Raw genomic sequence first — 14,562 nt, forward strand, 5'->3', positions numbered from 1 at the left:
TAAATGATAAATATTATGTTATATATATTTATATATATATAACATAAAAGTACTGTATCACAGGAAAAGTACTGTATCACAGGAAAAAACAAGTACAGAAATATTTTGCTCTGGAGTTGGGGAAATAAAAACTAAAAGAACAAACAACTTGCGGGCACTAGCAGGAAGGGAGGCTGTTTCAGGAATATGCTGTAAAAAAAAGTTGGAACCAGATTAGGGAAACCCTTGGCCCAAAAGAGCAATGCTCATCAAAGTCCCAACAGAATGAATAGAAAGACTTTGAGGGGAAGACTCAAGGTATAGTGAAAGCCCAAGTCAAACCCCTAAAGGGGTTACTCAGGGCACTGGAGTGGGAATGGGTGTAGAGGTGCGGCCCAAGGATAAACACAGAAATTTAGGCCAGAAAAGAGATTCTATGAATATACTTATTCAGTGAGTCACAGAACAATGAAGCATAAGTATGCATTCAACCAACATGGGCTAAAGGCCTACTCAGGCCACTTTTAGCCATAGAAGAAAAGATGCAGTCACTTCTTCATGGAGCTCCATTCTACTTGGAAAGGTAGCAAGTTAAATTAGTGATTTTGATATGATCTGAAAAGTACTGTAACAGAAATTGTGTGTTAAATGCAATGGAACATACTGGAAGGAGTAATTAGTGCCACCTCTTGGGAGTCAGGAAGAAACCTCATAGAGGAGATGACATTTAAATCTGCTCTTGGAAGTAGAAACTTGTCAGGGAAGTCAGAGAAGAGAGGCAGGGCATTCCAGGCAGAGGGTCTAGCACAGACAAAGGGGCATGGAATTGCACAGCAAGTAAAGTATTGCTTCATACTATAAGCAGCTGTCCACTAACTGCACAGAAATACTAATGCTGCTGGAGATTAACCATCTGGAGGATCTTTACAGCTGCTTGTTGGGAACCACCATGTTAATGGACAAAAGGAAACCATGAGAAGTATTATAGTGAACCTAGCCAAAAGGATCAAAGAAGCTAGAAAGTAGGACACTGTCGTCTGACACCTATAGATGAATGTTAGCCAGATTAATAACAAGTTGTTAGTCACTACTTTGATTCCTCACAAGGGTAAATTGATCAATACCAGGTTATTCTCCTATGCATCAGATGTTAGTACTTTTCCTAATGATCACTGAAATCACATTTGTGCATTTCTCTAAACCAAAGGAGGAACAGGAGTTATACCAAGGGAGAAGCCCTAATGCTTGGAGCTGTTAAGCATTTGCTTGTATTTATTGACAGTTGGGTTGATCCAAAACCCATCTTTCCAGGCTGGCATGCATACTTAGTAATTAAAGCAGGATTTTATATGGCTTGAAATATTTTAATGCGAATGTATCCTGAGGGACCTCAGCAGAGACTTTGGTTTAATAAATTTAATAACTAATTAAGACATCCTCAACTTCAACCTCCATTAGGTTAACTTTTTAATGAGTTTCAGAATGTCTCTCAAGACATCTCTTCCCTAGATGTGGTGAGAAACACACATGCATACACGTGCACCAGGTGTGGATTTTAGCCTTTGATTTGCCGGCTACTAATTGTGTAACCTTGGTAAAATCACTGAGTATCTCTGGGTTATTCTTTCCTTCTCCATAAAAGACATGTTTACATGAATCTCATTTTATGAATCTCAAACAGTCTGATGGCTTTGTGTAAGTAGTAGAATTAGAATTTGGTATGTTATCAGTATGCAGAAATATTCCTTGAAAGAGTTTCTTAAAGTTAAAATTAAAATTTAATAATAATTTTTTTTTTTTTTAGAGACAGGGTCTTGTTCTGTTGCCTATGCTGGAATGCGGCGCCATGATCATAGCCCACTATAATCTCCAACTCCTGGGCTGAAATTATCTCTCTGCCTCAGCCTTCTGGGTAGCTAGGACTACAACTGTGTGCCACCACACTTAGCTTTTTAAAATTTTTATTTTTGTAGAGATAGGGTTTTGCTCTGTTGCCCAGGCTGGTCTCAAACTCCTGGCCTCAAGCACTTCTCCAACCTTGGCCTCCCAAAGCTCTGGAATTACAGGCATGAGCCGCTGCATCCGGCCTACTTGAAACGTTTTATTAACTGACCAATATACCAACAAAATGTGTAGATAATCCAAAGCTACTGAGATGTGTCTATTTTTCAAAAACTACTTAGCCCCTTTGCTTCTGAGGGTTTGAATTGTTTTCCCTTCAGTAGCTATACCTTGGAGAACCCATCAGCAATTGATGGAGACTGTCACCAATCTGCCTCCCTCCAATAAAGATCTTAGACTTAGGGAAAAGCAAAACACTAGCCTATTCTTCTTCCTTTCTTCCTCCCATCACTGTGTCAGGCCAATCCCATCATGGAAAATTTACCTTGATGGAGAAGGAGGAGGGAATTGCAGAGAAAAGGAAAGAGGAAAATTAAAATATTAACTTCTTCATATGCTAAAATAGAATGGTCCTCCTCCTTCCCAGTCAGACTTGGGTAGTATAATCCTCTATTTTTTTTCTCTTCCATACTAATGGTGAACCTGATCCACCTACAAAATAATTGGTACTTTCAAAAAGTAACTTTCATAATATATTTAAAATACTCCTTACATATACTTTTTATAATAAATTTAAAATGGTAAAAGTAGGCATTTGCTTTTACCTTGAGCAGTAATGTGGAAGGGAGCATGATCTGAGGGAAAATAAGGTCTGAACTGTCTCATTCAGTACAGCCAAATGTTGATCGTCCAAATCCATGACAAATCTGCCTTTCAGTTTCTTTGTGACATTACTCCCTCCCTCTGCATATTTAACTCATCTTTAAGAATGAGAAGTTGGCCTGCTTTCCAATTTCCTAGGAACAAGATCTTCCGAGAATGGCAACACTATTTTATTTAAAGTCCATTTGAATTCCCAGCGTTTTAGAGAACCCATATTCAATGTTAGAATAAAAATACATTCCAAAGTAAAATGAAAAAGTGCACTCTGCTCCACAGCCAATGTACTATTTGGGAAAGTTCCTGCTGTGTCGAAACTGGTTAGAAGCAGGCCTGTTTTCCTTTGCAGTATTCATAAAGGCCACAGTAACAATTTTGGGGTCATAGCTATGGGGAGTTACACCCACAGGCTGGATAGCGCGAAGACGCTTAAGTTGTATTTGTTAGGTAAAGTAAGCTGGCCCTTTGCAGTGCCCAGAAGCCAGGTGATACATTTTATAAAAAAGAAATTAAGGAACATACAGGATGAGAACTTTTTTCCAATATGCTAGTAATAGGAACTACAGTGAATAGAGAATTGGGACACAGTCCTTTTTTTTTTTTTTTTGAGACAGGGTCTCACTCTGTCACCCAGGCTGGAGTGCAGTGGCACAATCATAGCTCACTGTAGCCTCAAACTCCTTGGCTCAGGTGATCTTCCCACCTCAGCCTCCTGAGTAGCTGGGACTACAGACACACGCCACCATGCCCAGCTAATTTTTGTATTTTTTGTAGAGATGGGATTTTGCCATGTTGCCCAGGCTAGTCTCAAACTCCTGGGCTAAAGTGATCCGCCTGCCTCAGCCTCCCAAAGTGCTTTGATTACAGACAGGTGATTACAGGTGTGAACCACTGTGCCCAGCTTGAGACTCAGGACTTTCTAATGCTTCTATCTTTAAAAAAAAAAAAAAAAAAATCTAAAAACCAGCTCTATATATGAACAATGATAGCTTAATATCCTTTGATATCTCTGAGAGTGCCCCATCAGACCATCTTATTAATATCTCTGCAGTCTAACAAGATGCTCCCTTATCCTATGCTCTGAAGTTAAGCAATAACTTAATATCCAGATGGCTTCCAAAACTTTTTTTTTTTTTGAGACAGAGTCTCGCTCGGTCACTCAGGTTGGAGTGGAGAGGTGTGATCTCAGCTCACTGCAACCTCTGCCTCCCAGGTTCAAATGATTCTCGTGCCTCATCTTCCCAAGTAGCTGAGATTACAGGCATGCCCCACCACGCCCAGTGAATTTTTGCATTTTTTAGTAGAGATGGGTTTTGCCATGTTGGCTAGGCTGGTCTCGAACTCCTGGCCTCAAGTAATCTGCCCGCATCAGCCTCCCAAAGTGTTAGGATTACAGGCATGAGCCACCAATCCCAGCCTCAAAACTTTTTTTTTTAAGGTTGAAAACCCTTCTGCTAATGTTGTAGCTCTGTTTCTACCCAAATGCCCTGATTTGTGATAGAAGCTGAGAATTCTAGGTCTTTGGAGTAACAAAAAACCCAAAACCCAAAAACTGACCTAATTTTTAAAGCATAATCAAGAAATAGGAAACTTTCTGCCACTCCAACATATCTTTTCTTCTTTGTTCTAACACACTCTCTTATATGTTCGTATGTTCCTTTTTTTTTTTTTTTAAACCCTTTTCCTTCCTTTGCTTATAACATCTGCCAACTGGAACTCAGTAACCCTACTGGACACTAGTTTAAACCAACGCTGGGGCTAAGAAGACTGCCAACCAGCACCTGTCCTGAACCTGAAGGCATGAAGAATTCTCCTGTGTTTTGCTAGGCTCAATTTATACACAGCTACTGCTCTTTTACTGTGTAAAGCATGCCTGAATTGAGCATACAGGCATCATCCATCCAAGATTCACGTTTTTGTTCTGTTACCTAACAAAGAGGAACTCCTGACCATTCTTCAACATATTAGAGCAACAAAGTTGACTTCCACACATCAGCCTATCAAACAAACCATTGTCTTTACATGGTAGTGATGGGAAGGTAAAAGTCATGGTAAACATCCCTAAAACCATTTCAATTTTCCCTTCCTTCTTAGTAAGATGTTTGTAAATGTAGCCATGGCAATAAATAGTTGGCTGGAAAGGCTAAATGCATCTTTAGAAATCCTCCCGGCCAGCAGTTTCCAAACATGGTTCATGCACACCAGACACACTTGTGGAGCTTGTTTTAAAGTTGGATTCTCATCCACTCAACAAGTACTTTCTAAATCGCTAGGCTCAGAGTTCTAGAATGCTATTCAAGTAAGTAGCTCATAGACAGCCAGATTTCAGAACCCCTAGTAGGTTAATCCAGGCTTACCCACTTGCTCTACATGCTGCTCTTTGGGTGAGTAGATGACAACTGAGTTTGAGCACTATGGCCTCTTAGAGAGGGTCAGGATTCAAGGCAAAGCTAGAGAAAACAAGACCCTTAAAAACGAACTGGTGATTTATTTGAACAGATCTCCAGGTGACATTGGCAGGCCCTGGTTCATGAGACTGTAAAGGGCCTGAGCTTGAAGCCCATGGAGACTGGACAGCAAGCTGAAGCCATGCTCCAGCTGTTGCTGTTTAACCTTTGCTCCTGGAGAGTGGAGCTGGGTGGTGGGAGCAGAGAGTTGGCAAAGGACCATTGGCCTGTACTGCCAGAGGCCTCCTAATTGCCCAGGCCAGGTTTGTTGCCCTTTTGCTATGTTTTCTTGGTATCCCAATCCCTGCCCCATAATATAGCACTTATCACAGTGTATGGAAACAATAACTCTCTATTTACTTGTCTTTTTTCCCACATTAGACTCCATTAAGGTTTCTGTGACCACCATATTGCCAACATCCCAGCAATAAGCACTCGACTGGTATTTGCTGAATGAATAAGTTTTGTAGCTTAGTTAGATTCAACTCGGTTAGAATTTCTCTGTAGGATTTAAAATACACTTACTTTGAAAGTAACTTATGTGCTTTGCAATTTAAAACATGGTGCCACCTAAGAACAAGAAACATTCACAGTGATTAGGCCCACTAACCAAATCTAGCTGGCCTGTTTTTGTAAATTAAGTCTTACTGGACCACAGTCATGCTCATTCATTTATGTTATCATTGATGGCTGCTTTCACGATACGACAACAGAGTTGGTAGTTGCAATGAAGACCCAGAGACTGTAAGGCCTGCACAGCTGAAAATATTACATCTGGTTCTTTACAGAAGGGTTTGCCAACTCCTGCCCTAGAATCATGTGGAACTGACTGTGTGACAGGTTGGGCACATTGCTTAGTGTCTCTAAATCTTGGTTTTCTTATTTGGATAGTGGGGATAATAATGACACCCTGTCTTACAGCGTTCTTTTTTGGAATAAATGGGATAATCTCTATAAACCTGCCCATACTAGGTGTTCAGTAACTATTAACTGTTATTTTTATAACTTTAAAACATTTGCCTACATTCTTTCTTGTCTTTTTTTTTTAATGCTACTGCTCATCTGCTCTTTAAATTTTTAATCAAAATAAAGCCAGAGCATTCCCTAGCCTTAATGGAGGCACTGACATTTGAAAGAACTTACGGTTCAATCAGGTTTTGGTGACTAAACTAGTCAGTTTCTTAGAAAAAAAAGACTAAAAACTCTCTAATTCTATAAAAAAAAATCCAAGGCAAGATCTTTCAGATGTTTAATAAACATGCTGTGATATGAGATGTTTGTTTTGCACAAGCTTCAGTCATAATAGACGGAAGTAGGACTTGACTTCTTATACATTTATCCCCTAATTGTCTATCTATCTTACATGTTATTTCAATTGCCTCTGAAACCAAAAAGCCACAGCAGTTCTATTAAATTTCTTTGAAAAATGCAGAGGGTGGAGTAGTGTGGGAGGAAACACTGAAAATATCAAATGGTTTTTTGTATCAAGAAAGTTCTGAGTGATAAATAAGAGACCAAGCCAAGAATTTCCAAGGGTATCTTTTACTTAACTTTCAACTTTGATTGCTGGAAAGCTTACTGACCACTTTTGTTAAAATAAATTGCTTAAGCCCTTTAATCAGAAAAACGTCCTGCAGAGTACTGCAGACTAGCTCGTGCAAAGGAGGAGAGCATTCTGACTCATTTGATATTTTATTTACTTATTTCTCATTCTGATCATGGAGCTTAAATGGAGTTACAGTTTTGCCTTTAGTATTCAGGATTTCCAAAGTCTTGGCATTGATCAAGACTCTGTCTTACAGGAATTGACGCAGTAGGCAACTCCTACTTTCAATCCTTTAAGTACTCATCTATCCATCTGAGGAGTTACCTGCTTGGTCACAGTGTCCAATTGACCACAGCAACAAGAATTTACAGTGTTTGTTAATGTATAAATCTATTCTCCAAAAGTTACTCTACAGTCTGGATTTGTATAATTGGGACATTTACATGCTAAGTTAGAATCTGTCTACATTGAAGATACTTTTTTCTGGAATTTTATCTTTGACTCCAAGAAATAAGGTCCCTCTGCTCTGGGTCATTTTGTGTCCTCCAAGAAGCAGTCACCAAAAAGGAATTAGATACGCATAAGATCTACTGGGGACAAAGCCCATGAAGGATACAGGGGCAAGGGAGCAGGTATAGGTGGGAAGAGCCTTCAGACTGTGATGCAGGTCTGACCTCCGTGGAAGGAGAGAAGGGGAAGGAGAATTATGAAGAAGGAACCTCAGACTGCACTGCAACTTGCCACAAGTCTCAGCCAGGCCAGTAGAGAACTCCAGAGCTGAGATTATTCATCAGAGGAGTGTCATGTTAGGCATAAATGACCCAGCTGTAGTACTTCCCATTTCAATCACTGGCTTGGACCAGCCTAGGTAGACTGTGACCTTGAAGTGAATGCTTGGATGTATTCAAAGATGTAGCAGCTGGAGGCTGTTGGCTGCCTACCTCCTTGCACCTGGTTCTCCAGAAGGGAGATCTGAGCAACACACTTTCATGGTCACCACAGTCTAGCCTTCACCTCACAGATCCCCTTCTCCACACAAGTTCAAGGAGCAGCTCCACCATGGTTCCCATAGTCCTGTCTTCCTGAAGAGAATCTTAGAAAAAGGAGGTTAGTGGGACAAACTATAGTCCCATAGTCCCATCTCCGCAGTTAGTCTTAGAGCCAAAGTGACACTCACCCTCTCCTTCCTCTACTATCCAGGCTAAGTCTCTCTTACCCTCAGCCTTTACTTCAACAGGCGTTGGTGGCTCTCCTGGTGGTTAACCCTAACCCTCTTCTCCGAGAGATCTGAGCTCTTGGTGTTCATAGCCTTCCTACACCAGGACTGTTGTCTGTGACCTTTCACACTTATAATTGAGTGAGGGATTATCAACAGGTCCCCAGGTGGATAACCTGGGCTCATCCCTGCCCCCATTGTCTAAAAGCAGTTCCATTTCTCTTGCTGATCAGGATTAATTACTCCTGCCAAGATGGTGGCACTTCTTACCTACTTGCCTCTGGACACAAATGTTCCAAAGTGTGCAGGTAGAAGCTGCACCTTGTACTTCAGTGGAAGTCTTTGCTCTGTCCCCTTACTTCAAAGGAAGTAAGAGAGTACTTCCTTTGGGGACCAGAACTTCGAATCCTGAAGAGTCCAAAATTACCAGAATGAGTCATTCAGAGTAATGGTGAGTGAGACTACTCCTGTTCCACCTTTTGTATTCTTCATAGAGGGGATACAGTCTCATAAAGACGTCCTGTGTCCTGAAGGATGGCACTCCATCTGTAGGATATTGCCACCAAATTGGCACTTGAGCTGCATGTTCAGTAGGCCATTCCAATGTTTTAATGGGCCACTGCTACTGGTCATTGCCCAGGAATCTGTTTTGTGGTAGACAGTTTCTAATCTGGCTCCTAATAATCTTCTCTTATGGGGAGAAACAAAAATGAAGCAATAGAAAATAAATATGTCTATCAAATAATGAAAAAGAAATAATCTTCTCTTACTAGTATTGGTGTCCTTATGTAATCCCCTACCCTTGAGTGTGAACTGGACCTAGTGACTTACTTCTAACAAATAGAACAAAGCAAAGGTAATGGGACATCACTTCTGAGATTAGTTACAAAATGGCTTTGGTTCCATCTTGCTTATCCTCTCTTATTCTCTTACTTGCTTACTGTCATAGAAACCAGCTGCCATATAGCAAGCTCTCCTATAGAGACCCATGTGGTAAGCAATTGAAGGAGGCCTCTGGCCAACAGACAGCAAGGAACCAAGTCACTCAGCCTAACATCATGTGAGACACTGAATCCCATTAACAATCACATGAGAGAGCTTGGTTTCAGATCGTCTCCCTCAGTTGAGCCAGGAGATGGCTCCAGCTCAGCCAACATCTTGGTTGCAGCCTTGTGAAAGCCCCTGAGCTGGGGGGTCCAGCCAAGCCACACCTGGATTTCTAACCCACAGGAACAGTGAGTCATGTGTTATTTCAACCCCCTACATTTTAAAGTAATTTGTAATGCAGCAATAGATGACTAATATATATTCCCATTTGGGGCCATTCTCTGTCTTCACAAAGTGGGTATTCAAGTACACTGCTTGGCAGCTCTGCCCATTGGGAAAATTTACTTTCTTTGTTGTCTTTCAAGTTCGTCTCTGATGGTAGCAGTAAGGAAGCTGCTGTCCATTTTTTACTTGCTCCCACATCTTGCTCCCACATGCCAAGCTCATCTGTCTATAACCTAAGCTTAGGCATTTTCCTTCTGTTTAAGCTGATCATGTAGGGATCCCTGCCTGGCATAGGTGCCAACTGAGGGAGAGGTGCTGGTGTAGCTGTGGTCATGAGGTCCTGGGTCACCTGCTCATGAAATTTACTTGGCCCTCTGGTGCTGCTTGGGCTGGATACTGAATGTACCAGTTTCATCTTTTAATGGACTATTGCTGGGAATGTCTGACTGTATGATATGGCAGCGCCAAAATAACTCAACTCAAAATGGGTAGTTCTGGGTACCTGGTATCCCATGGTCACACATTCCATGTCTGCCAGGGCACAATTACACATATCAAGAGCTATTTCTCAAAAAGTGCATAATGTTTCACTGCAGATGGCATAGCAATGCTCTGCAACTTCAGAGGCCTTCATTGTGATTCTCTTCCTGGGACTTACAATCAGCTCCACTTTCCCAGCACCAACATGTCCACCATTATAGCTCTGCCAGAAGTTATGGCCCAAGCAGTAGGGCTGCTTTTGTTGGACCTGTTGCAGAGCATTTTTTTCCGCTCTGGACCCCAGTAAAAGCTGGCAGCCTTCTATGACACTGGTATATGGGTGGTGCAACATTCCTAGGTGTGAAATGTGTTACTTCCAGAACCCAAAAGGCTCATCAGACTCTGTGCTTCCTAATGAGTAGAGAAGGTAAGATGTAGTGTTATATCTCTTGCTTTGGAGGTAATCCCAGGACACCTATGACCACTGGACCCCAAAAACTTTATTGAAGTGGCAGATCCCTGAATCTGAGTTTATTTTCCACATTCTAGAGTGTATGTATCTGACCAAGGTCTCCAGCATGCTAACCACCTCTTGTTTTTTTGCCTGATCAGCATGAAGTTATCAATGTCATAGTGTTTTGAGGGAAGTCTGGATTGTGCAGCTCTCTTTTTCAGAATATTTTATGACAAATGATTAGGATAGTTAACATAGCCTGGAGCAAAACTGTAATATTGTTGTCCATCCCATTGATTTTCTCCAATTTTCATGTATGTTGATCTCAATTTTATAACTGGGGACTACGAAAATGACCTCTATCTGGATTCATGGGCCCAGCAGACCCCCCAGTAAACGGAGCTTCAACCAGGACTCTACTTATAAGCTCATGCACTTACCTATTATTTATTCAATTGTTGACTTTATATCTCCCCAACTAGAATACAAGCTCTTTGAGAACTATGATTTCGTCAGCTTTAGTCCCTACTATACCCCCAGCACCTTTAACAATGCCTGGCACACAGTAGGTGCTCAATAATTGAATGAATCTATTGCATGATTATTTTAATTTGCATTACTTCAAGTATGAGTAAGATTGAATTTCTTATTCTGTAAACTGTCTTTTCCTTACCATCATTGTTATTAAAATATATTAATAGTAATAATAATAATGATATATTTTGCTCCCTCTGTTTCTGACCACAAGCAATTACCATCTCAGAGCAGACAAAATGGATGGTCCTATCCTGAAAACCTGACTGTCTCAGGGTGAACTTGGCAGTGGTCTAGATTACTTACAGACTATTAGTATCTCCTAACTGCTTGTGTTCCTTTAGCATCCTGTTGTCAGCTATAATGGCACACTTACACTGCATTATAATCACGGTTTAAACTTGTCTGTTACTTCCCCTAGATTAGATTCTTTAAAGGAAGGAACTTTGTCCTTTCATCGTCTATAAGCAGAACCCAGCACAATGCCTGACAAATAATGGGACGTGAATAAGTTAATTACATGAATGCTCACGAATCAATCAATCAAATGAATCCAGTCAGGGCTAAGCAGCAACTAACAAGTTTAATTTAGGTAAAAGCAGAGAAATCCTAGAGAACTCATTACTCTGTGGGATATGTGATGAAATAGCTATTTCTTTAGAAATAAACATTCCCTCAAAATAGAAAAGAGGAAAAAAATACTATGCTGTTTGAGAGATTTAAAAGTTATTGCACCATTAAAAAATATAACCTTCTTACATATGTATATGGATGTGCCTTTATATGCATATTATATATGTATAATGTGTGTATATATATATACATACATACAAAAATAGTCACTACTAAAGTTTAGTTAGGCTTAGCAGGAAGACAAATAGAGGTTAATGGCTCAGGGATTTGTCTCTCTCTACATATATCATATATCATATGTGCACATATATATATATATCTTCTTGAGCCCAGAAGTTCAAGGTTACAGTGAGCTATGATCAGCCTGGATGACAGAGCAAGACCCAGTTTCTAAAAAGAAGAAGAAGATAGTCATTTGATAATTTAAGAACATCTAGCTTAATAAATATGCCAGTATCTTCATTCAACAAACATTCAACCAATACTTATTGTACTTACTGAACTCTTACTGTGTCCCTGGCACTATTCTAGTCACTTGAAAGTATTAATGAAGAGAAACAGAGAGAGACAAAAACTCTTACCCATGTGGAAACATACAATAAACAATAAAAAGTATGCAGTATATTAGACAGTGATAAGTGCTGTGGAAAAAAATTTGAGCAGAATAAAGTGGGTTCAGGGATGCCAATGTGTGTGTGTGCTGGGGCATGTGGCAGGAGTAGGGGAGGGTGAAAGTTCCTGGGACTGGGGAGTGGTAGGTGTAGGAGAAGGTAGAAGCTTGCAGAATAGGATGATCAGATTAAGCTTTGTTAAGAAGGTAAGATTTGAACAAAAACTTAAAGAAGAGAAGGGACTTAGTAAAGTGGATATCTTTGAAAACAATGTATTGAATATTGTCTATGGGTCTTGCCATGTAATACAAATATTTAAATTAAACTAAGAGTTTCAAGGGCTATATTCAAAATGAATATCTAAATTAAAACAGACACACTAATTTTAAAAATAAATGTATTAAACAGAACTATAATGAAATTTACTAGTTTTTTTATCAGAAGAAGTTTATGTTTGCCATGTGAAAATAATGAAGAGAGCTACAGAAAGGGGAAAAAAGTAACAGAACAAATATTAGCACCACCAATATGCCAAAAAAATGTAGTTATTTCATCTAGCAGCTTGAGCATCCAAGGTCTCTTATTATATAGTGAAGACTGGGATAGTTCAAAGGAATGCAATAATACAACTATTATTTGGGAGGCACTGGCTATTAGATATGCTCAGTGTTAAGCCTTTTTCCTGGATTATTTCATATAGTGATCTCAAGTAATGCTCATTTGATGAATGAGAAAACTGAGTGTTGGAAAAGTTATGTAATTTACCCATGATCACACAGTTAGCAAGTGGCCAGGTCAGGATATGATTCCAGATTTGTTTGGCACTGGAGCCCACTATTTCATTATTTATGTTATGCTACCTTTCCACAATGTTTTATTATATTCGTGTATAAAATGGAAGATTAAACATAGGTGAATTAAATTTTCACCCACAACTATTATTTGGGAGGCACTGACTATTAGATATGCTCAGTGTTAAGCCTTTTTCCTGGATTATTTCATACAGTGACCTCAAAGAATACTCATTTTATGAATGAGAAAACTGAGTGAGAGAAAGAAAAATGAAAATAGGATTTGACAGTCACATTACACTTTTACCTGATCCCAGTACTTAACATAGGTCACTCAAGGATATTCATGGCCACAATCCATATGCAAGACTTGTGACACTGTAGCCTTTGGAAACCAAAACTATAGACCACATCCTAATTGAGAACACACCAGCAATGACTTTCCAGAATTTGGGGTTACTAACACACCTGTTGAGGAGCTAAGATGGCCCCATAAAGTCCCAGTTTTCTACTTTAACAGTCCATAGTATTTTGAGACTCCTTTGTAGAAAGGCAGAAAGAAAATGCTAACGAGGCAACTGTCCTATTTCTAAGCTATGGGAGTAATTTCAACTTGAGATATAGTGTTGCATAAGCCAAAGATGAGCAAAATCCTGAGGAAGGCATGATAGCATAATAGAAAGATCCCTGGATTGAGAGCAGATCTGACTTCTTGTCCTGGCTCTACCATTAACTCATGTGACCTTGGGCAAGTAAGTCACTTCACCTCATTGAGCCTTGGTTTCCTCACATGTAAGATGTCCAAAGTTGTAAAGCTTTAAGAATGTCAATAGGTGTGCCTCCTTTAGGAGATAATGATCGGTTTTCGCAAATAGTTGATTTGTGTATGTGTCTCTGGAATGTGAAGGCAATCAGAAAGTTTGATTCAAGTCACTTAGGATGGAAAACTTCAGTGCTAGAGAGGCTATGAATACTAAGAGATAAGTTACCATGAATTTAATAAGGATGGATTAACAGGTACTCCACCTGAATGGTTTTCTTTAGAACCAAAGTTATGGGAATGAGTTGGTTCTCCCAGCCTCTCCCTGTGTTCTACACCCTGAGCCCCACCATAATGCAGGTGAAAAGAAGCAAAGGCCATAGTATGAAGGGGCTCAGTTCATGAAGGGGGAAGGAAAGAAGAGATGGAAGAGGTAAGGAGTTAGCTCTTCAGTTAGCACAGTGAGCACACTATTCAGAAAAAATTAGTCCCTATCAGGAAGAGAGACTCAGAACTCCATTCAAAGCTCCGATAACTCCCCAACATAATTTGGAGGTGAGAGAATATTAATTTGTTGAGAGGAGTTTCTGGACTAGCACGGGCCCCAGGAGTTTCTAGTCTTTTTGTAATCAGGAGGAAACCAAGGAATAAGCATGCCATAGAAGGAGCAGAATGACAGTGACCAGTGTTCATTCAATGCCTGGCTTTTGAGCCTGGCTGACTCACTGCTCTCGACATGCCAGTCCATTTGCCTGTCATTTTCTATTTTCCTGCTAGCATTGCTGTAGAAAGGCCAGCTCTTCCTCTTATTCTAATCGCCTGAACCCTAAGTAGATTTCGGTTTCCTTTAATCAAATGCAGCTTGACCAGAAAGAACACCACCATGTGCCTTGCCCTGCTGGCTCATAAAATAGCCCAGAAACAAAAGCAATATTTCTTCCCAGTCTCCCTGCATCACATGCTTGTTCTATGCCAAGTCTATAGCAGCTGCTAGAGTGGAGGGGCACCAGACGCTCATGGATTTTTGGACTTTGGCTCCCATGAACCAAGAAACATATCCTCACTCTTTTGATTTTGGTGCTCCCCCATTCCCTCTGGTGAAATAGCCCCCACAGCCT

General features: G+C 40.2%; 1 protein-coding gene across 2 annotated transcripts in view; it reads left to right on the top strand.

Annotated features, from left to right (window-relative positions):
* The first annotated feature begins 5,010 nt into the window (after positions 1-5,010).
* ARHGAP29 (Rho GTPase activating protein 29) overlaps positions 5,011-14,562 on the top strand; it is a 124,550-nt gene continuing 114,998 nt past the window's right edge. The window contains exon 1 of one of the 2 annotated variants that reach the window (XM_055115880.2): positions 5,011-5,084. The gene's annotated coding sequence lies outside the window, so the exon portion shown is untranslated. The remainder of the gene's footprint in view (positions 5,085-14,562) is intronic. The other variant, XM_055115884.1, reaches the window with a different exon arrangement.

The sequence above is a fragment of the Pan paniscus genome, chromosome 1 (assembly GCF_029289425.2).
Source record: "Pan paniscus chromosome 1, NHGRI_mPanPan1-v2.0_pri, whole genome shotgun sequence".
NCBI classification, from domain to species: Eukaryota; Metazoa; Chordata; class Mammalia; order Primates; family Hominidae; genus Pan; species Pan paniscus.